Source organism: Pseudorca crassidens, chromosome 1 (genome assembly GCF_039906515.1).
Source record: "Pseudorca crassidens isolate mPseCra1 chromosome 1, mPseCra1.hap1, whole genome shotgun sequence".
Classification (NCBI taxonomy): Eukaryota; Metazoa; Chordata; class Mammalia; order Artiodactyla; family Delphinidae; genus Pseudorca; species Pseudorca crassidens.
The window spans coordinates 70,284,508-70,309,663 of record NC_090296.1 but is presented as its reverse complement, the minus strand read 5'-3'; the positions used below and the strand labels follow the sequence as shown (position 1 = coordinate 70,309,663).

The 25,156-nt window shown below is 35.3% G+C and overlaps 1 long non-coding RNA gene across 1 annotated transcript; it reads left to right on the top strand.

Moving 5' to 3' along the window:
* Positions 1-2,424: 2,424 nt before the first annotated feature.
* On the top strand, positions 2,425-12,943 carry LOC137225193 (uncharacterized). The gene is made up of 2 exons (XR_010943732.1): positions 2,425-2,801; positions 4,831-12,943. It is a non-coding gene; the product is annotated as an uncharacterized lncRNA (long non-coding RNA).
* The last annotated feature ends 12,213 nt before the right edge of the window (positions 12,944-25,156 follow it).

Below are 25,156 nucleotides of genomic sequence, written 5' to 3'. Positions count from 1 at the left end.
TTATAATAGCCAATATATGGAAACAACCTAAGTGTACACAGATAAATGAATAGAAAAGTAAATTGCTGTGTATATATATATATATATATGTATGTATGTATATGTATGGTATAATAATTGTGATATAAATATATATAAAGTATCCAATGAAATATTATTCAGTCATAAAAAAGAATGAAATCTTGCCATTTACAACAACATGGACGAAACTTGAAGACACTGTGCTAAGGGAAATATGTCAGACAGAGGAAGAAATACTGTATTATCTCTCTTCTGTACAGAATCTTAAAAAACAAACCAAAACAATCTCATAGATACTGAGAAGAGATTGGTGGTTGCAAGAGGTGGGGGTGGGGGTTGGGAGAAAAGGGTGAACTTCTTTTAGTTTAGATCTTTTTTTAAAAAAAATAAATTTATTAAGGCTGCATTGGGTCTTTGTTGCTGCACGTGTGCTTTCTCTAGTTGTGGCGAGTGGGGGCCACTCTTCATTGCAGTGCGCGGGCTTTTCACTGTGGTGGCTTCTCTTGTTGAGGAGCAGGGTGTCTAGGCACGTGGGCTTCAGTAGTTGCAGCTCTCGGGCTCTAGAGTGCAGGCTCAGTAGTTGTGGCGCATGGGTTTAGTTGCTCTGTGGCATGTGGGATCTTCTCGGACAAGAGCTCGAACCCGTGTCCCCTGCATTGGCAGGCGGATTCTTAACCACTGAGCCACCAGGGAAGTCCTCAATTGTTTCTTATATTAAAAAATTACCACATTTCACTAAAAAGAACCAGTATTCCTTTGAGAACCAGCTGGTTTTAGGGTGGGGAGAGATGGTAAGTATAAGATAAGCCTGGAATAATTCTGCATGTGAAAGTTAGAAAATGTTCCCCCAAATGATCTGGAAATATATAAAGGACATAAGTACCTTGAAGGGGGCTTCCCTGGTGGCGCAGTGGTTGAGAATCTGCCTGCTAATGCAGGGGACACGGGTTCGAGCCCTGGTCTGGGAGGATCCCACATGCCGTGGAGCAACTAGGCCCATGAACCACAACTACTGAGCCTGCGTGTCTGGAGCCTGTGCTCCGCAACAAGAGAGGCCACGATAGTGAGAGGCCCATGCACCGTGATGAAGAGTGGCTCCTGCTTGCCACAATTAGAGAAAGCCCTCACACAGAAATGAAGATGCAACACAGCAAAAATAAATAAATTAAAAAAAAAAAGTACCTTAAAGGGGCTCCCACTGGCTAAATTTGGAAGAATTTGATCCAAGTAAATATTCATCCTAATGAATGATAACCCAATGTACAAAATAGGCGTGCATGAATCCACCTTGATATAAATGAATGCATAAAATATCAGTTAAATGTGGGAGAAAAGAACACTCTTCCTTACTCTAGAATACTGGCTAAAATATATAGTAGATGATGAAATTAGAGAGTCATCAAAAGATGATAGGGGGAGGGGTAAATCAGGAGTTTGGGCTACTATATATAAAATAGATAAACAACAAGGTCCTATTATATAGCATAGGGAACAATACTCAATATCCTGTAATAAACTATAATGGAAAAGAATATGAAAAAGAACAAAGTATATATATATATATTTTAAAAGATGGTAGAACTACTGTGTGACATTTTAATGAATGAAGAAGAGAATATTTGCACAGTGTCAAAATGTCTACCCACAAATTATTTATTAAAGAAAAAATTACAGGAGAAACCTGAAAATATCCACCTTAAGAATGTGGCCAACATATGGGAACATATGTTTATGTATGACTGATTCACTTTGTTATAAAGCAGAAACTAACACACCATTGTAAAGCAATTATACCCCAATAAAGATGTTAAAAAAAAAAAAAAAAAGAATGTGACCAAAATTAACATCATTATTTTACTGGGACAAATGATACCACGTCTTCAGATGGAAACACCATTCTGTGGTATTCTTGCCAAAATGCATAACCTGAATTCAGTAAAAAAGAAATATAAGATAAACCAAATTGAGGGACAGTGTACAAAATAATTCACCTGCACTCCTCCAAATGTGAAAGTCAAGAAAGTCAAATTGAGGGGTATTCTAGATTAGAAGAAACTAAAGAGGCGTGACTAAAGTTAATTTTACATCTTAGATTTTTGCATTCTTTAGTCTTTATTGCATTTTAGATTTTTTTTTAAAAGCCGTAAAGGAAATCATTGAGACAGTTGATGCAATGTGAATATTGGCTAGAGTTGTAGATAAGTTAACTCTGGTGTATTAACATAAGATTTCCTGATTTTGATAGCGGCACTATTGTTATGTAAGAGAATATCCTTGTTCTTTGGAATTACATGCTGAAATATTTAGAGGTAAAAGAGCACAATGTCTCTAATTTATTCTCACAAGAATCAGAAAACCAAAATTTCGATATACACTTTGGAAGGTAGCTTCAAGGAGGGGCTCTCATGATCCCTGCCTCTTGATATTTAATATACTGGATTTTGTGACTTGCTTCTGAGGACTAGAATAAGGCAGAGTTATGGCATGTGTTATTGTCTCTTCCTTTTTCTAGTAGTTGACGCTTCAGCCCCTTCAGACTGCAGCCTGGGCACACATAATGAGAACAATCTCCAGAGAGACCCTGAGCACAAAGTTTAATAAAAATCTAGCGGACTGAGGACAGAAGATGGTGAAGGAGTAGGAGGATGTGGAGTTCATCTCACTCCACAGATGCATCAGGAATACATCTATAGATGAAACAATTCTCACAGAACACCAGCTGAACACTAGCAGAAGACCTTGGACACTGGAAAGGACTATAAACATCCCTGCATAACTGGGTAGGATGAAAAAAAGAAGGAAGAAGGAGGAGGAGAGGAAGCGGGACGGGACCTGCACCCCAGGGTGGGGGAGCTGAAGTAGAGGATAGATTCCCAAATTTGGGGAAATCCCCTCTGCAATGGGGAAATCGATTGGGACAGAAGGGAAGCATTTGAGGCTGTCGAAAGTGGGTGAAGCAGCTGATCTGTGGCAAACTGGACAGGGTGAGAAATACAGACAGTCTGTACTGTGGCCCTAGGTGCCCAGGACTGGAATGTATGCTCACAGGTGTGCAAGGGGGCTGGGAGCTGGTGCGTGGGGATTGGAGAACAGGCCCAGAGTGAGAACTAGTGTTGGTTGTGGAGAGATGGACTGAGGGGATGGGAGGGAGGAAATCTGCAGCAGGGAATGCCTACAGAAGAAGACTGGACTGCCATGGAAGCAGGGTGCTACTGCTGAGTCACATGCAGGGGGAGGAGCCACTATTGTAGCCTGTCTCTCCCTACACGCTGGTGCCTGCCAACGATCAATAAAAGAAGCCCTCTCAGGGCTGGCCTTCATGAGCCTGCTGCCAGGTGCCAGAAAAAGCCCGGCCAGGGCTGTCCCTCTTGTGCCTTATGCTGGGCAGCTGAAAAGGCCCTCACTAGGGCTATATCTATTGCACCCGTGGCTGCTGGCTTCCCTGCACATTTGGCGCCACTGGGACTCCTGTGATCCAAGCAGTCATACCACCTCCGTGCCCTGTCCTGACTGGGGCAGACTCAAGAGCTCCAAGGCAGCCTCAGGACCAGACTTCTGTGGGTGGACCATACACAGAGGTGGGGGTAAAACCAAAGCTGAACCACAGGGATGGGGCAACTAAGGAAGAGGATCAAAAATCTTTCCATCAGCTGTACAAGCTGCAGATTAAATCCCCGCGATCAGCTGGGTAGATCCTGCGTCTGTGGAATATCTGAGCAGACAATGAGTGTTCCCACAAATGGAAACGGTCTAGCTCTTGCAGCTGTGGACTTTGGGGGCAAGCACAGGCAGGAACTGGGGCAGATCAGAGTCTGAGTGGTCCCCACAGGGCCCACAGCAGGTCCAGAGACCAGCCCAGAGGCAGAGGAGGAGGAGGTGGCAGGCAGAGGTGGGCTGTGGCTCATGGTGTGTGCAAGGACACTTAGAGTGGAGGGAAACATAATTATTACTCTTAATTTTATTATGTTTTTATTCATTCTGTTGTTGGTTCTGGCTTTGTTTGTTTCTTTTCTTTCTTTTGTTTCTTTTTGTTTTAGTTTTTTTTTATTTAGTCTTTTAGGATCTTTGTGTTTTATAACATTTTTTTAACATATTTCTATTTTTACTTTGATTTTCTGTTGTTCTGTGTTTTTCCCTTTTTATTTAAAATCACTTTTATTGGTTTGTTCTATTTCCTTGCTTTATTCCCCAGTTGGTACACTGCTTTTGTTTTGTTTTTAGGTTTTAGGTTTTTCTTAGTTCTGATTCTAATTGTTTGATTTCATTTTTGGATTCTCCTGTTTGGGTGTTGTCTTGCTTTTTGTTTTATTTGGTTCTATTTTTTTTCTTTTGTGTGTGTGTTTCTTTGTTTCTGTTTTTGTTTGATTTTGTTTTTACCATTTCTCTGGGGTTTTGTTTGCCTTTTTCTTTCTTTCTTTAATATACTTTTTAAAAATATTTTATATTTCTATTTCTACATTGATTTTCTGTCTTCTATCCCCTTTCAATCTTCCTTTTTTTTTTAAATCACTTTTGTCAGTTTGTTTTCTTTCTTTGCTTCATTCTTCCATTGGCACTCTGCTTTGGTTTTGTTTTTTGGCATGGTGTTTTTGTTAGTTTTCTTCTTAATTGTTTGATTTCATTCTTGGGTTCTTTTGTTTCTCTGGTTGTTCTCTTGCCTTTTATTTTATTTGGTTCTCTTTTTGTTTCTTTTGTGTGTGTGCATTTCTATGTTTCTGTTTTTGTTTGTTTGATTTTACTTTTTACCATTTGTTGGTGTTTTTGTTAGTCTTTTTATTTATTTATTTATTTAATCCCCTTTATTGCCAGGACCAGTGACTTGTGGCGTCTTGGTTCCTCAACCAGAAGTCAGGCCTGAGCCTCTGGGGTGGGAGCACCAAATCCAGGAAGCTGGACCACTAGAGAATTCCTGGCCCCAGGGAAGATTAATCACCAAGAGCTCTCATGGAGGCCTCTGTCTGAATCCAAGACCCGGCTCCACCCAACTGCCTGCAGCTCCCAACGCTGGTTTCCTCACACCAAACAACAAACAAGACAGGAACACAACACCACCTGTTAGCAGAGAGGCTGCCTTAAAGTCATACTAAGTTCAAAGACACCTCAAAACACACCAGCTGACAGGGCCCTGCTTATCAGAGGGAAAAGACTCAGCTCCACCCACCAGAACGCAGGCACCAGTCACTCCCATCAGGAAGCCTACACAAGACACTGGACCAATGCCACCACCAGGGGTGGAGAACAGAAGCAAGAGGAACTACGACCCTGCAGCCTAGGGAAAGGAAACGTCAAATACTGTACATTAGACAAAATGAGAGGACAGAGAAATATCTTGCAGGCAAAGAAACAAGATAAAAACCCACAAGACTGGGCTTGCCTGGTGGCGCAGTGGTTGAGAATCTGCCTGCCAATGCAGGGGACACAGGTTTGAGCCCTGGTCTGGGAAGATCCCACATGCCGCGGAGCAACTAGGCCCGTGAGCCACAAGTACTGAACCGGTGCGTCTGGAGCCCGTGCTCCGCAACAAGAGAGGCCGCAATAGTGAGAGGCCCACACACCATGATGAAGAGTGGCCCCCGCTTGCTGCAGCTAGAGAAGGCCCTTGCACAGAAACGAAGACCCAACACAGCCAAAAATAAATAAATAAATACTCCGAATTTCTGACAATATATTAAAAAAAAAACCCCACAAGACCAAATAAATGAAAAGGAAACAAACTACCTGAAAAAAGAATTCAGAGTAATGATAGTAAATATGATCCAAATGCTCAGAAATAGAATAGAGAAAATACAAGAAACATTTAACAAGGACCTACGAGACCTAAAGAGCAAACCAACAGTAATGAGCAACACAATAATACTCTAGAAGGAATCAAGAGCAGAATAAGTAAGGCAGAAGAACACATAAGTGAGCTGGAAGACAGAATGGTGGAAATAACTGGCACAGAGCAGAATAAAGATAAAAGAATGAAAAGAATGGAGGACAGTCTCAGAGACCTCTGGGACAACATTAAGCACAACAACATTCAAATTATAGGCATCCCAGAAGAAGAAAAAAACAAAGGGTCTGAGAAAATATGTGAAGAGATTGTAATTGAAAACTTCCCCAACATGGGAAAGGAAATAGTCAATAAAGTTCAGGAAGTGCAGAGAGTCCCATACAGGATAAACCCAAGGAGACACACACCACGACACATATTAATCAAACTAACAAAAATGAAACACAAAGAAAAAATATTAAAAGCAGCAAAGGGAAAGCAACAAATAACATACAAGGGAATCCCCATAAGGTTAACAGCTGATCATTCAGCAGAAACCCTGCAGGCCAGAAGAGAGTGGCAGGATCTATTTAGAGTGATGAAAGGGAAAAAGCTACAACCAAGATTACCCAGCAAGGATCTCATTCAGATTCAATGGAGAAATCAAAATTTTTACAGACAAGCAAAAGCTAAGAGAATTTAACACCACCAATCCAGCTTTACAACAAATGCTCAAGGAACTTCTCTAGGCAGAAAACACAAGAGAAGGAAAAGACCTACAAAAAGAAACCCAAAGCAATTTTTAAAAAAGTAATAGGAAAATACATATCAATAATGACCTTAAATGTACATGGATTAAATGCTCCAACCAAAAGACATAGACTGGCTGAATGGATACAAAAACAAGACCCGTGTATATGCTGTCTACAAGACACCCAGTACAGACCTAGGGACACATACAAACTGAAAGTGAAGGGATGGAAAAAGATATTCCATGCAAATGGAACTCAAAAGAAAGCTGGAATAGCAATACTCATATCAGACAAAATGGACTTTAAAATAAAAACTACTACAAGAGACAAGAAAGGACACTACATAATGATCAAGGGATCAATCCAAGAAGATATAACAATTGTAAATATTTATACACCCAACATAGGAGCACCTCAATACATAGGCAAATAGAGCCATAAAAGGGGAACTCAACAGTAAAACAATAATAATGGGGGACTTTAACACCCCACTTACACCAATGGACAGATCATCCAAACAGAAACTAAAGAAACACAAACTTTAAATGACATAGTAGACCAGATAGACTTAACCATCATTTATAGGACATTCCATCCAGAAACAACAGAATACACTTTCTTCTCAAGTGCACATGGAATATTCTCCAGGATAGATCACATCTTGGGTCACAGATCAAGCCTGGGTAAATTTAAGAAAATTGAAATCATATCAAGCATCTTTTCTGACCAAAACACTATGAGACTAGATACCAATTACAGGGAAAAAACTGTAAAAACACATGGAGGCTAAACAATATGCTACTAAACAACCAAGAGATCACTGAAGAAATCAGAGGAAATCAAAAAATACCTAGAAACAAATGACAATGAAAACACAATGACCCAAAACCTACGGGATGCAGCAAAAACAGTTCTAAGAGGGAAGTTGATAGCAATACAATCCTACCTCAAGAAACAAGAAAAATCTCAAATAAACAACCTAACCTTACACCTAAAGCAATTACAGAGAGAACAAAAAAACCCAAAGTTAGCAGAAGGAAAGAAATCATAAAGATCACAGCAGAAATAAATGAAATGGAAATGAAGAAAACAATTGCAAAGATCAATAAAACTAAAAGTTGGTTCTTTAAGAAGATAAACAAAATTGATAAACCACTAGCCAGACTCATCAGGAAAAAAAGGGAGGAGACTCAAATCAATAGAATTAGAAATGAAAAAGGAGAAGTAACAACTGACACTGCAGAAATACAAAGGATCATAAGAGATTACTACAAGCAACTCTATGCCAATAAAATGGACAACCTAGAAGAAACAGACAAATTCATAGAAAAGTACAACCTTCCATGACTGAACCAGGAAGTAACAGAATATATGAACAGACCAATCACAGAACTGAATTTGAAACTGTGATTAAAAATCTTCCAAAAAACAAAAGCCCAGGACCAGATGGCTTCACAGGCGAATTTGATCAAACATTTAGAGAAGAGCTAACACCTATTCTACTCAAACTCTTCCCAAATATCGCAGATGGAGGAACACTCCCAAACTCATTCTACGAGGCCACCATCACTCTGATACCAAAACCAAACAAAGATGTCACAGAAAAAGAAAATTACAGGCCAATATCACTGACGAACATAGACGCAAAGATCCTCAACAAAATACTAGCAAACAGAATCCAACAGCACATTAAAAGGATCATACACCATGATTAAGTGGTGTTTATATAGGAATGGAAGGATTCTTTAGTATATGCAAATCAATCCATGGGGTACACCATATTAACTGAAGGATTAAAAAACATATGATCATCTCAATAGATGCAGAAAAAGCTTTTGACAACATTCAACACCCATTTATGATAAAAAAAAACTCTGCAGAAAGTGGGCATAGAGGGAAACTACCTCAGCCTAATAAAAGCAGTACATGACAAACCCACAGCCAACATCACTCTCAATGGTGAAAAACTGAAAGCATTGCCTCTAAGATTAGGAAGAAGAAAAGTGGGCCCACTCTAACCACTATTACTCAACATGGCTTTGGAAGTTTTAGCCACAGCAATCAGAAAAGAAAAAGAAATAAAAGGAATACAGATTGGAAGAGATGAAGTAAAACTGTCACTGTTTGCAGCAGACATGATACTATACATAGAAAATCCTAAAGATGCCACCAGAAAACTACTAGAGCTAATCAATGAATTTGGTAAAGTAGCAGGATACAAAATTAATGCACAGAAATCTCTTGCATTCCTATACATTAACAATGAAAAAGCAGAAAGAGAAATTAAGGAAACACTCCCATTTACCACTGCAACAAAAAGAATAAAATACCTAGGAATAAACCTACCTAAGGAGGCAAAAGGCCTGTATGCAGAAATTTATAAGATACTGATGAAAGAAATCAAAGATGATACAAACAGATGGAGAGATAGACCATGTTCTTGGATTGAAAGAATCATCATTGTGACAATGACTAAACTACCCAAAGCAATCTACAGATTTAATGCAATCCCTTTCAAATTACCAATGGGATTTTTCAAAGAACTAGGACAAGAAATTTTACAATTTGTATGGAAACACAAAAGACCCCAAATAGCCAAAGCAATCTTGAGAAAGAAAAACAGAGCTAATCAGGTTCCCTGACTTCAGACTATATTACAAAGCTATAGTACAAAGCTAGTAAAACAAAAACACACATATAGATCAATGGAACAGGAAAGGAAGGCCAGAGATAAACCCATGCACATACAGTCACCTTATCTTTGACAAAGGAGGCAAGAATATACAATGGAGAAAAGACAGTCTCTTCAATAAATGGTGCTGGGAAAACTGGACAGCTACATTTAAAAGAATGAAGTTAGAACACTTCCTAACACCATACACAAAAATAAACTCAAAATGGATTAAAGACCTAAATGTAAGGCCAGACACTGTCAAACTCTTAGAGGGAAACATAGGCAGAACACTCCATGACATAAATCACAGCAAGATCCTTTTTGACCCACCTCCTAGAGTAATGGAAATAAAACTAAAAATAAACAAATGGAACCTAATGAATCATAAAAGCTTTTGCACAGCAAAGGAAACCATAAACAAGACAAGAAGGCAACCCTCAGAATGGGAGAAAATATTTGCAAATGAAGCAACTGACAAAGGATTAATCTCCAAAATATACAAGCAGCTGATGCAGCTCAATATCAAAAACACAAATAACCGAATCCAAAAATGGGCAGAAGACTTAAATAGACACTTCTGCAAAGAAAATATACAGATTGCCAACAAACACATGAAAGGACGCTCAACATCATTAATCACTAGAGAAATGCAAATCAAAGCTACAATGAGGTATCAACTCACAGCAGTCAGAATGGCCATCATCAAAATATCTAAGCAAATGCTGCAGAGTGTGTGGAGAAAAGGGAACCCTCTTGCACTGTTGGTGGGAATGTAAATTAATACAGCCACTATGGAGAACAGTATGGAGGTTCCTTAAAAAACTAAAAAGAGAACTACCATATGACCCAGCAATCCCACTACTGGGCATATACCCTGAGAAAACCATAATTCAATAAGAGTCATGTACCATAATGTTCACTGCAGCGCTATTTACAATAGCCAGGACATGGAAGCAACCTAAATGTCCATCAACAGACGAATGGATGAAGAAGATGTGGCACAAATATACAATGGAATATTAGTCAGCCATAAAAAGGAACAAAATTGAGTTGTTTGTAGTGAGGTAGATGGACTTAGAGTCTGTCATAGAGAATGAAGTAAGTCAGAAAGAGAAACACAAATACTGTATGCTAATGTATATATATGGAGTCTAAAAAACTGTACTGATGAACATAGTGGCAGGGCAGGAATAAAGATGCAGACATAGAGAACAAACCTGAGGACACAGGGCGGGAAGGGGAAGCTGGGATGAAGTGAAAGAGTAGCATTGACATATATACACTACAAAATGTAAAATGGATGGCTAGTGGGAAGTTGCTGCATAGCACAGTGAGATCAAGTCGATGCTTTTTGAAGACCTAGAGGGGTGGGATAGCGAGGGAGGCTCAAGAGGGAGGGAATATGTGGATATAGACATACATATAGCTGGTTCACTGTGTCGAAAAGCAGAAACTAACACAACATTGTAAAGCAATTATACTCCAATAAAGATGTGAAAAAAAATCTAGTGGAGTAAACTACCAAATTTTCAATGAAAATTGAAAAAATCAGTTTTAACAGTAAGCTTAAAGAAAAATCAAGAAAAATATAAATTAATGAAGTATTCAATTAGGGAATCTAGAGAAAGAACAACATAAAAGACATAAAGTTAAATTGTGAAAAAAATAAACATTAAAACAGCAAGAAATACCTGAAATTAAGATACTAATAAAATAGCTTGTTCCTTCAAAAGAATCATAAAATCACATAACTTCTTAAATAGAATCAAGGGCAAAATCACAGTTATAACAGAATAAATGGAAATAAGACTTGGTGAAGATTATTTATTATACATAAAATAATAATTATCAATAAAATTGGTTTATTTTTAAAACTCTCATTGTATTATAAGTTCTGAGAAGTCAGGAATTGTCTCAACTTTACTCACCATTATATAATCAATGCCAAATACAAGATAGGTCATCAATAGTTATCTATTGAACATACACACATACCAATGAATAAATGAGTATTCTCTCATGTTAATCACTTAAAGAGGGAAAAGCAACATATTCATATAGAAATAAAAGGAAAACAATGAATATATATATTTCTCATACCTCTAGTTAGCAAACATCAAAATATCTTTTTTGATTAGTTGTTTTTGACTTCGCAGGAAAATGGTAATCTCATACGCAGCTGCTATGAGTTTAAATTGGTAGAGCCACTTTGGCAGGAGATATGGAAATATTAACGTTCAAGTTCACCTATTCTTTCATAGAAACATCAGATTTCTATATATCTTCTCTAGAAAGTAGTCAAATATGGGCACAATAAGCATATATAAGAATATTCCTGCAACATGGTCAGTAATACCAAAGGAAGAAGAAAAATTACTAAAGCCAACCAATATGTCCAGTCATGTGGACCTGACTAAGTAAATCACATGACATCCATCCTATGGCTGCTATTTATACAGCTTTTCAAAAGAATGAAGTAAGGACTCAATGTGCTGACAGGAAGGTCTACAAGATATATTAACCAAAGGGAAAATAGGTTGCCTAACAATGTACACAAAGGTATTTATATAAACAATAATAAAATGATGTATTTCTTTGTATGTATGTTTCAAAATACAGATTACTGAAATATATTACCTACAGACTGCTGTCATACTACTTCCCTACCTATATTTAAAATAAGACGTATGTCTGATATGCTTTAGGTGAAACTTCTAAGGAAACAGATCTGATTAGTGAAAGCCACTTCCAGACTTTGTTTACTTTTTAATTCTAAAAGTTGATATAGCCTATATTGTTCACTTTTTCATATTGAATTTTAAATATCTTTTGCTGAAGAGAATACTTTAAAATTACTCTCTTGTTTATATAGCTTAGATATGAATTCTGCAAGTGAGTAGCATTTTGGGGTTTGTCAAATATGGAGAGGGAAAGCCTATGTGGGTGGGCAAATTTTTCTGCTTTCCAAGTTGCAAAAGCCACTTTGCAATAATTATCTTGTCTCATCATAAACATATTTATTTCCTATACAGTGATTTTAATACTTTCTTAAACAATTTTAACACAAATCTTCCTATGGATATGAAATGTGAGTTGATTTACTAGAAATTGTTATTCAGTTTTATAGAAGTTTTTCATCTCTATTTGGTGCTATTCAATTAAATCTATTTATAACCTCTTTTAATTAGCTGCAGAATTATAGTCCAGTTTGCACTACCCACTGTATATGTATATTTTGAAAACTACTATGTGAAATGCTGTACTTACTAAGCACAGAGTGCCCTGCTGCTGAACATTGACTTAGTCTTAGGCGATCAGAGATGTAAATGTAAGGAACTAGGCAAACCTAAATAGAGACTGTTGAATGCTTCAATTCACCTGCAGCTAACCCACCAAGGGGGACACTCTATTTGTTGAGAAATGCTGTGCCAAGGATATCACATTTAATGGCTTTGGCAAGAAGAATGATTTTCATCAGCTGTAACAAACAAGTTCCTCATCTCCAATCCTACCATCTGTCCTCCTGGTTCCCACCCAGAACTCTATATACAGGCTCAACTGAACAGGTTTCAGACTGCCTAAGGTCACTGCACAATCAACCTTAACAGATGGCATCGCAGTGAACATATAAACTGTAGCAGTGGCCAAATGCATAGTATAATCCTCATTGCTGAGGAAGAATGCCCTCTGTGTATGCCGCCCTGATGTTCTGATTCTACTAAACATTTCATGTGAAAATAAGTCTTCATAGTCTTTGTATTAATAGCTCAAATGGCTAAGTCTTTGCACTTAGCCAGTACATTTCTACCTTAAACCTTGTTTCTAGTATTTTCATTGTTATGGTATAATTAGATAAAGATTATACTCTGAGATAATATCTACCATTAATGACACTCAGAATATATATATATATATATATATATATATATATATATATATATATTTAAGAGAAGAAATAGGCTAGGCATGCTTTTTTTAAAAAAGACATCATTGTGTACTGAAAAACAATACAGTTAGATGTCAAAATAGTCACACAAAGTTTAAGATAACCGTAAGTAATTAATGATGAACAGAGAATCTTTTTAACTTTAAAATTAGTCCTACTTAAGTAAGACCCTTATGCCCATACTTATCTCTGGCTGACATATTCTCACTTGATTTCTCAACATCACTTCAAATTCAACAGCCAAGGGCATTATTCTTGCTTTCAAAGTAGCTGTAACTTCTAATTTTCATATTTCTGTTATGGGTAGTTTCATTCCATCATCACCCAGCTTTACTATTTGGAGACAGAGAATGCTGGAGTTTAAAGTTCATCCATTCTCTTTCTCCCCCAATATTAACACCCCTAGGCATTTACCCCATTATGTCCCAATAATTCTGGAAGCCAAGTTTATATCCTTTAAGCAGAAACTGGAGATATTCTTTCTGGAGAAGATAGTGAAATCTTAGAACTCCCAGTGAAAAGGGTCAGAGAGAACTTCCTATAATAAAAACTTCCATTCACAAGCCCTGTTATACACACTAAAGAACGGAAGGTAGAGTTGAGAAAAAATATTTACAATTAGAGTAAAATTAAGTCAACGGAAAATAGGAGAGAAAAATTTTAAAAATTATAGCATCAGCCCTAAAATATCAAAAGCTAAATAAGAGGAAATATAAAAACAAATAAAGGAGAGGCAATTTTTAATAAGAGTTTAAATAAATTTCCTAGAATTTAAGGACATTAATTTTCAGACTAAAGTGGTTTGTAAAGTGCCCCTGAAATCCTACACTACTATACTATGGCATTTTATCATGACATTTCAGGACAGTAGGGACATGGAGAAGGTCACAATAACTGCCAGAGGGAACAGAACAGGCCACATACAGGATTAAAAGTCAGAATAGCAGCACTGGTAGCTGGAAGACAATAGATCAATGCCTTCCCATTTGGGGGGATAAATTTACTTAGAAATCTGAAAACAGGCAAATCATTAATTGTATGAATTCAGTAAAGATGATTTTTGATAAGTAAATTACCAAGAATGTACCTCCAGAAATTCTGGATGTTCTTCTCCACAAAATAGGTATAAACCAAGAAAGAAAAGGACTTACTGTGAAATAACTAACCCTGATCACAGGATTAGGAGAGTGCAAAAAGAAGGTCTTCAGGAAAATTTAAAAATAACCAAAACTTGTAGAGTCCCTGATATGTTTATGTGTAAGATAATATCCTTGATGAACAAAGATGCAAAAATCAACAAAATATAGGCAAACCAAATTCAGTAATATAAAAAAATTTATATATTAAAGATATATAAAATATATTGAAGGGATCCTACACAATAATTAAGAAGGATTTATTCCAGGGATAAAAGAAAGGTTCAATATTTGCAAATCAATCAATGTGATATACCATATAAATAAATGAAGCATAAAAATCATATAATCATCCAAATAGATGCAGAAAAAGAACTTAACAAAATTCAATATCCATTTATAAAAACTCTCAACAAAGTGAGCATAGAGGGACCATAACTCAGCAAAATAAAGCCATGTATGAAAAGGCCAAAGCTAACATAATGGTCAAAAGCTGAAAGCTTTTTCTCTAAGATCAAGAACAAGACGAGGATTCCCCTTTCACCATTTTTATTCAGCATAGTATTGGAAGTTCTAGCCAGAGCAATTAGGCCAGAAAAAAAAAAAAAAGAGTCATCCAAATTGGAAAGGGAAAAGTAAAACTGTCACTATTTGTAGTTTACAAATATATATAGTAACCCTAAAGATGCCACAAAAATAATGCTAGAATAAACAATTTCAGTAAAATTGTACAGTACAAAATCACTATACAAATATCTGAATTTTTTACACTGATAACAAACTATCAGAGAAATTAAGAAAACAATCACATTTACAATTGCATCAATAAGAATAAAATACCTAGGAGTAAATTTAACTACAATGGTGAAAGGCTATTGAAAAGTATGCTATTAATTTATAAAATGGAAGAAGAAATGAAAATACATTCTGTGCTCATTGACTGGAAAAGTTAATATTGTTAAATGTCCATATTATCCAAGCAATCTACAGATTCAATGTAATCCCTACCAAAATTCCAAAGTCATTTTCACATAAAAAGGACTAACAATTCTAAATTTGTATAGAACCTAAAGATGCCAAGTAACCAAAGCAATCTTGAGAAAGAAGAACAAAACTGGAGGGACGAGACTCCCTGATTCCAAATAGTATTACAAAGTTATAATAATCAAAATAATATAGTACTGGCATAAAATCAGACACAGAGATCAATGGAACAGAATAGAGAGCTTAGAAATAAATAAATAGATAAATAGATAAATAAATTCAATTTATTTATGACATAGGAGCCAAGAATATATGCTAAGAAAGCACAGTCTTTCAATAAATGGTGTTGAAAATCCTGAACAGACACATGCAAAAGAATGAAACAGGTTTAATTTCTCTTTCTGATTGTTATTTGTGTTTGTTGTTAGAGTATAGAAATGTAACAGATTTCTGTGTATTAATTTTGTATCCTGCAACTTTACCAAATTCATTGCAAGCTCTAGTACCTTTCTGGTGGCATCTTTAGGATTTTCTATGTAGAGAATCATGTCATCTGCAAACAGTGACAGTTTTAATTCTTCCTTTTCAGTTTGGATTCCTTTTATTTCTTTTTCTTGTCTGATTGCTGTGGTTAGGACTTCCAATACCATGTTGAATAAAACTGGCAAAAGTGGGCATCCTTGTCTTATTCCTGATATTAGAGGAAATGCTTTTAGCTTTTCACCACTGAGTATCATGTTAGCTATGGATCTGTCATATATGGCCTTTAGTATATTGAGGTATGTTCCCTTGATGCCCACTTTTTGGAGAGTTTAATCATAACTGGATGTTGAATTTTGTAAAAACTTTTTCTGCATCTATTGAGATGATCATATGGCTTTTATATTTCAATATTTTAATGTGATGTATTGCATTGATTGATTTCCAGATATTGAAAAATCCTTGCATCCCTGGAATAAATCCCACTTGATCATGTATGATCCTTTTAATGTACTGTTGGATTCTGTTTGCTAGTATTTTCTTTAGAAGTTTTGAATCCATGTTCATCAGTGATATTGGCCTGTAATTTTCTTTTTTTGTGATTTCTTTGTCTGGTTTGTCTGGTTTTATATCAGGGAGATGATGGCCTCATAGAATGAGTTTGGGAGTGTTCTTTCCTCTGTAATTTTCTGAAAGAGTTTGAGAAGAATAGGTTAACTCTTCTCTACATGTTTGGTAGAATTCTCCCATGAAGCCACCAAGTCCTGGACTTTTCTCTGTTGGGAATTTTTTATTACTGAATCAATTTCATTACTGGTATTTGGTCTGTTCATATTTTCCATTTCTCCCAGTTCAGTTGTGTGAGACTGTACATTTCTAGTAATTTGTCCATGTCTTCTAGGTTGTTCCTTTGATTGGCATATAGTTGTTCATAGTAGTCTCTTACAATAATTTGTTTTTCTGTGGTGTCAGTTGTAACTTTTTTCATTTCTGATTTTATTAATTTTTGCCTTTTCTTGATGATTTTAGCTAAAGGCTTATCAATTTTGCTTAGCTTCTCAAAGAATCAGCTCTTAGTTTCACTGACCTTTTCTTCTGTTTTTGAGTCTCTATTTCATTTATTTCTGCTTTGATCTTTATGATTTCTTTCCTTCTACTAACTTTGGGTTTTGTTTGTTCTTTTTCTAGCTCCTTTAAGCATACAGTTAGTTTACTAGAGATTGTCTTTGTTTCCTGAGGTAAGCTTTTGTCATTATAAACTTCCCTCTTAGAACTTCTTTAGCTAAGGTCCATAGTTTTTGGTTGTGTTTTCATTTTCATTTATCTCAAGGTATTTTTTGATTTCCTCTTCGATTTCTTTAGTGATCCATTGGTTGTTTAGTATACTATATTGTTTAGCCTCCATGTGTTTGTGTTTGCTGTAGTTTTTTTTTTTTTTCTTGTAGTTGATTTCTAGTCTCAGAGCATTGTGGTTGGAAAAGATGATTGCATGATTTCAATTTTTAAAAATTTATCAAGGCATATTTTGTGGCCTAGCATGTGATATATTCTGGAGAATGTTCTGTGTAAACTTGAAAAGAATGTGTATTTGGCCACTTTCAGATGGAATGCTCTCCATATATCAATTAAGTCTATTTGGTCTAATGTGTCATTTAAGGCCTGTTTTACCTTATTGATTTTCTGTTTTGATGATCTGTCCATTGATGTGAGTAAGGTATTAAACTTCCCTATTATTGTTGTTATTTTCAATTTCTCCCTTAATGTCTGTTAATATTTGCTTTATGCATTTAGGTGCTCCTATGTTGGGTGCATATATGTTTACAATTGTTATATCTTCTTGGATTGATCCCTTGATCATTAGGTAATGCCCTTCTTTGTCTCTTGTAACAGTCTTTATTTTAAAGCCTATTTTGTCTGATATAAGTACTGCTACCCTGGCTTTATTTTGATTTCTATTGGCATGGAAAAACTTTTTTTCATTGCCTCACCTTCAGTCTGTGTGTGTCTTTAGATCTGAAGTGCATCTTTTGTAGGCAGCATACATACAGATCAAAACAGTATGGCACTGGTACAAAAACAGACACATAGATAAATGGAACAGAATAGAGAGCCCAGAAATAAACCCACATACTTATGGTCAATTAATCTATGACAAAGGAAGCAAGAATATACAATGGAGAAAAGACAGACTCTTCATTAAGTTGTGCTGGGAAAACTGGACAGCTAAAGAATGAAATTAGAACATTCTCCAACACCATATACAAAAATAAACTCAAAATAAATTAAAGACCTAAATGTAAGACTGGAAACCATAAAACTCCAAGAAGAAAACATAGGCAGAACACTCTCTGATATAAACTGTGGCAGTATTTTTTGGATCTGCCTCCTAAAGCAAAGGAAATAAAAGCAAAAATAAACAAATGGGACCTAATTAAACTTAAAAGGTTTTACAGAGCAAAGGAAACCATCAACAAAATGACAACCTACTGAATGAGAGATAATATTTGCAAATGATAAGTCCAGTAAGGGGTTAATATCCAAAATATATAAACAGCTCACACAACTCAACTTCAAACAAACAAACAAATTAAAAAATGGGTAGATCTGAAATAGACTTTTTCCAAAGAAGACATACAGATGGCCAACAGTCATGAAAAGATGCTTAACACTGTTAACCATCAGAGAAATGCACATTAAAAGTCAATGAGATATCACTTCACACTTGTAAGAATGCCTATCATCAAAAAGAATACAACAAATTTTGTCCAGGATGTGGAGAAAAGGGAACCCTCAGACACTGTTGGAGGTTATGTAAGTTGGTGCAGCCACTGTGAAAAACAGTATGGATATTTATCAAAAAACTAAAATTAGAACTTCCATATGACCCAGCATTTCCACTCCTGGCTATACATCCAAAAACTGAAACCATTAATTTGAAAAGATGCATGCACCCCAATTTTCATAGCAGTATTATTTACAATTGCCAAGATAGATGTATGGGTAAAGAAGATGTGGTACATATATATACAATGGAATATTGTTCAGCCATAACAAAGAATGAAATCTTACCTTTTGTGGTAGAATGGATAGACCTGGAGGGCATTATACTAAATGAAATGAGTCAGATCAAGAAAGACAAATACAGCATTATCAGTTATGTGTGGAAACTACAAAAAGAAAACAAAACCAAACCAAAAAACCAAAAACAAACTAAAAAACAATAACCACACTCATAGATACAGAGAACAGATTGGTGATTGCTGGAGAAGGGGGCAAGTGTGGGTGAAAATCATCTAAGTTTCAAACTTTCAGTTATAAAATAAGTCATGGAGATGTAATATAGAGCATGGTGACTATAGTTAACAATATGGTATTGCATATTTGAAAGTTACTAAGAGAGTAGATCTTAAAAGTTCTCATCACAAGAAAAAATAATTTGTAACTATTTATGGTGACAGATTTATGGTGATCATTTTGCAATTTATACAGACATTGAATCATTATGTTAAACACCTGAAACTATTATAGTTACATGTCAATAAAGTATTAAAAATAAAAATTTATAAAATAAAAACTAATAAAAAATTCACTTATGAATTATGTCCATATGAATACAAAATTGCCTTCTACCAATTCTAACATCCACCATAGAAAATATGTGTTTTTCAATAAAATTAGCAAAGAAAAATATTTTTATAGTTTGACTTACATATGTGTTACTAATGAGATTTGAACTTTTTTACACAAAATATTTATGCTTTTATCTCTTTTTTATAACGTTTTAAGAGCAACATTCTATTTTTAACTTATATGAAAAAGTGATTTAGGGCTTCCCTGGTGGCGCAGTGGTTGAGAGTCCGCCTGCCGATGCAGGGGACATGGGTTCGTGCCCCGGTCCGGGAAGATCCCACATGCTGCGGAGTGGCTGGGCCCGTGAGCCATGGCCGCTGAGCCTGCGCGTCCGGAGCCTGTGCTCCGCAACGGGAAAGGCCACAACAGTGAGAGGCCCGCATACCACACACAAAAAAAGTGATTTATATATGAAGAGTACTCTTTTCCATCTGTATTTCAAAGTCCCATTTATATTTTGTTGACTGTCTTTCAATAACAATCAAAAATTGAATCACTTTCATTATTAAAGTGAAGTTGATAATGCAGTCAGTTTCAACATTCGCCTTTATGTGTTTTAGTTTTAATGAGATGCTTAGAAATTACTATAAGATTACATAAGTATTTGCTAATATGTTATTCTAATACTTTTAAATTTTACCTTTCATGAATTAATTTTGATTTGTGTCTTATGTATTGTTTTAAGTAATTTGTGCTAAAGTGTTTTATTTTTCCCCAACACCAGTAAATAAGCCATTAATTTTCCACGAATTTGCACTAACATCTTAATTGGATACTGTTTTTCTATGATAAATTAATTAGCTAATATCATTGGAAAATGAATAAAGAATATAATATAGGATGCTCATTGACTGATTACATGAATTTTTCAGCCCATTAATATTTTTGGACATCAAATATAATAGCTGAATATAACAGAGTTAAACATATTATGTCACAGAGGAATACCCATTAAATACATTACCCATTGACCCTATGTTCTTCATTTCATCTCAATTTGGCAATTTCTCTGCCTTATCAGTGCAGATCTTTTCAACTCTTATTTTTTTCTTATCTTCACAAATTAGCAGACCTAATCCTTACTTATAAGTTAAGCTTTACCTGTTGGAGGCACTCATGTGAGATTTAGAATGAGGAAGTGAAATGGAAGCCATATTCTTATTGTTTTTGACCAGCTGTCAAGGTTGTAGACATGTAAGAGTTTGGAAGCAATTGCAGCAGCCACACTCAAAATCCCTGTCCAGACTCAGCACCAAGGCTCTTAAAAGGTGGGTTTGATAGTATGGGGACTGTGGAAACTTTCTGAGCTCTGGCTTGCAGCTATTAGGCATTATTCTTCAGTGATATCCTATGTCTTATGCTCCTTTCCAATAATTCTGGAAGCAACAAATGCCTTCTATTATTGGAGTTGTATTGTTTCAAATATCTATAATGATACCTGTTTGCTGCATTGTCCATGCACTATATAATATTGAGTCACTTGACTCGTTACAGCATTAAAAAGAAAAAAAGAAAAACTTTGGGTAAATGGGTAACCTCCATAAGACAGGAAAGTAAATGATACATTGGTTAGCTTAGAATACAGAAGGCTAGTTGGCAGTATAATCACTGCTTTGAAATACATGAAAGACTGTTTATTATGATAATAGTAATGATAGTCACTGAGTAAGGGAACACAATGCATTGAGAGGGAGAGAGATTCTATCATATTCAAAAAAACCCCTCAAGTCATTGACTAAGAGAAAAATAGCTAAGTGGCTAATGATGTAGGTCATGAGGTTTGGGGCCCTGAAGAGTTCTGAGAAAAAAATTCTCAACAACCTGCCTTTCATTACTAGAATTGCCTGGAGGGAGGTTATGGGACTAGGATCCCCTGACATTTTTTTCAATTTCTATTGTCCAAGCATAAGGAGGATAAAAATCATACTTGACATAGAAAATGTATATACTCCTTTCTGCCATGTTTATTATTTTTACATAGGGACATTAGTAGGATATTTGGTTTGTGTTATGGTATAGACATTTTGCTCCATAAATATTCTAAAGGGAAATGCTTAGGGAACAAATTTAGGTCCCCAAAGAAGAACATTCAAAAAATTCAGGCAGCCAGTATTTTGAAGATGCTTATTATCTTATTTCAGTAATGATTGTTGATTATGGTAACTAATCATTTCATAATTTCTTATATAGATAATTGGTAAGAGTAATTTAAGTACACTCCTATTTTAAATATTCTTAATTAGTAAAGCACATTTAAATAAATTACCATATTATTGAAGGTCACACATAAGTATGGTTCACCAAAATTTTACAAAGCTATAGCAAACTATATTCTGTGAAATTCATATTTAAGAATAGCTCAGCAAATATAAATTCAACATTTGTGAAATAAACAATTTTTATTATAATAGAGCATATTTCTCAGTGATATTAACAAAATAAAACATGGTTGGCTACTAAATTTTTTATACTCTAATTTTGACCAAAGAATGGTCACTTTACAAAGAAAAAGTAGTATTTTTTTCCTATGTTTTTAGCAATATGAACAAAAGTTGATAGAGGGAAGATGTTGGAGAAAAGGATACAAAAATAGACCAAAAAACTAAGTAAAAAAGCACCTCTCTCAAGTAAAACCACCTAAATTAGCCAAGCTGATAAAATGGGTAATGTTAATAACATATGGTATGCACAGAAAGGAAAAGAGAAAGGGAGGAAATAATGGAGGAAAGAAAGTTAATTACTATATATAAACATTTTTTAAGGGTAGTTATATGAGCCGTTTCTTAAGGGTAGTTATATGAGGTAACTAATACAAACATAAAATGCAACAGAACAGAGAGCCCCAAAATAAACCCCACATATACAGTCAACTAATAAATTGACAAGGGAGCTAAGAACACTCAATGGGCAAAGGATAGTCTCTTCAACAAAGGTTGTTGGGCATACTAGACAGGCACATGCAGAAAAATAAAACTGAATCTCTACCTTACGCCATTCACAAAAAAGTAACTCAAGATAAATTAAAGTTTTAAACATAAGACTTGATACCTTAAAACTCCTAAAAAAAAAACAAAGAGATGAAACTCCTTGACATTGGTCTTAGCAATGATTCTTTTGGATATGACACCAAAAGCAGAAGAAGCAAAAGCAAAAATAAACAAGCTGTACTATCTCAAAGTAAAATGCTTCTGCACAGCAAAAGAAATAGTCAACAAAATAAAAAGGCAACTTACAGGATGGGAGAAAATAGTTTCAAACCATACACATGATAGGAAGTTAATGCCCAAAATATATAACAAAAACCCCACACAGCTCAATAATAACAACAACAAAATCTGATTAAAAAATGGGCAAAGGAGCTAAATGGACATTTTTCCAGAGAAGACATACAAATGGGCAGCAGGTACATGAAAAGATGCTCAACATCACTAATCATTAGGGAAATGAAAATCAAAGCCACAATGAGATATCACCCCACACACATTAGGATGGCTATGATCAAAAAGACAAGAAATAACAAGTGTTAGCAAGGATGTGAAGAAAAGGGAGCTCTTGTATACTGTTGGTGGGACGGTAAATTGTTTCAGCCAGTATTGAAAACTGTGTGGGTTCCTTACATTTTTTTTAAGACAGAACTGTCATGTGAACTACCAGCAATCCCACTTCTGGGTATTTATCTGACGAAAACAAAAACACTAATTTGAAAAGATATATACATTCCATGTTCATTGCACTATTATTGACAATAGCCAAGATTTGGAAACAATCTAAGTGTCCATCAATGGATGAATGGATAAAGAAGATGTGCTCTATACATACAATGGAATATTAAGTCAGCCACAAGAAAGAAGGGGACCTTTCCATTTGTGATAACATGGATGGACCTTGAGGGCATAATGCTTAGTGAGATAAGTCAGACTGAGAAAGACAAATACTGTATGATATCACTTATATGTGGAATCTAAAAAAGTTGAACTCATACATCAGAGAGTACAGTGGTGTTTGGCAGGGACTTGGGGTGAGGGGATTGGGGAGATGTTCATTAAGGGTAGAAATCTGCAAGTAGTAGATAAATAAGTCTGGAGATCTAATGCACTGCATAGTTATTATATTCAACAATACTGTATTATAAATGTCAAAGTTGCTAACAGACTTGGTCTTAATTGTTCTAATCACACAAAAAATAACTACATAACATGATAGAGGTCTTAGCTAATGCTACGGTGGCAATCATAATTGCAATATATAAATGCATCAAGTCAACATGTTGTAAACCTTAAACTTATACAATGTTATTGGTCAATTATATCTCAATAAAAAAATAAATAAATGTAGTGGGTTGAAATCAGCACTTTTAAAATGGACTACAATGGACAGAATAATGCATTATATATGAAAAGTGAACTATTATTTCCAAAGCCTTCATTGTATATGTATTTACAGGTTTAGAGGAGAAATGGATCATGAGTAAAAATATATGCTTTATCATAGGTAGCAGACAAAAAAAAATGCTTAAAAAAACCCTTATTTCACCACGATTGGTAGTTAAATGACATGAGTTCTATTAATAAATCAAAAACAAAGGATTATAAGCCAAATTCCCAATACACTAATTAAAATAAAGAGTAAGCTTCATTGCAACACCTTTTCTTCCTTTATCCATGAGAATACATATTGTATTATTATGCCACTGCTTACAGCATCTGGGAAGAAAGGACATGAAGTTAAAATGCTCAGATCTTGCCTTGCTAGAAAGGTGTGGTTCTCAACTAACTATATATATAAATGTATGTCTATATTAACGCTACTTCAACTGAATTTAAAGACCTCCTTTTCCAAATTCTGCCTCTGTATGCTTCACAGTATCTGTTTTATACTTAGATTCCGGAGATCTTCAGATTCATATCCCAGCTCTGCCACTTAATGACTGTATAGGCAAGAGGTCTGATAACTCTGAGTGCATCATATATCAAGTGAGGATAATAATAGGAACTTTTTCAGTGGTATAAAATGAGATAACATAGTTAATGTAATATGTACAGTGTGTCACAAATAGTAGGCCCTTCAGATATGTTAGCTGTTACTAATATTATTAACAAATAGATTGAAGGTGCAGATGGGGGAATTCTTATGAACATGCAATTTCAACCTTTTAATATATGAGAAATAGAAATTACTAAGAAAACATACTTAATTCAAATTTATTACATAATAGTGTAATTTTATTTTGAAAGAATATTTTTGATCGTGTCTTTGCTTCCAATAAGGATGTAAAAATCTACACATACAAAAAATTATTCTTTCCCTAATAACAAGAAAATACTATATAATCTACAAATTATAAGATTTTAGCCCATTAGAGAAATGATGAGGTGAGGTGGACATATGAATAGGATTCTAAAGGCTGGTAAGCCCCTCTGAAGAGCAATGGGACCTGAAAACTATTTCACATTTGTCAGAGCATGGGAGGAGAAGGTGGAAGCCATAAAAGCAGGCAAGACAAAAGCAACTCAAATTTAGGAAATCCTTAAAAGTAGAATATGGGCTAGCATGACAGCTGTGAAATCTGAGGACCCCCTAAATAAAATTTATGAGCTTTTGTTTATGGTCTTCCACCAGGTGCTCATGAGAGGACTAAGAGACATCCTATTTGTTGGCAAAAGTATGCAAAACCCTCATCAAAAAAGCTGAAGTAACTAAATTTATATCTAAATAGACATCAAAGAAAAAAATGTACCAAGTATCAACAGCATAATGAAAATGGGAAGCGATCATTAA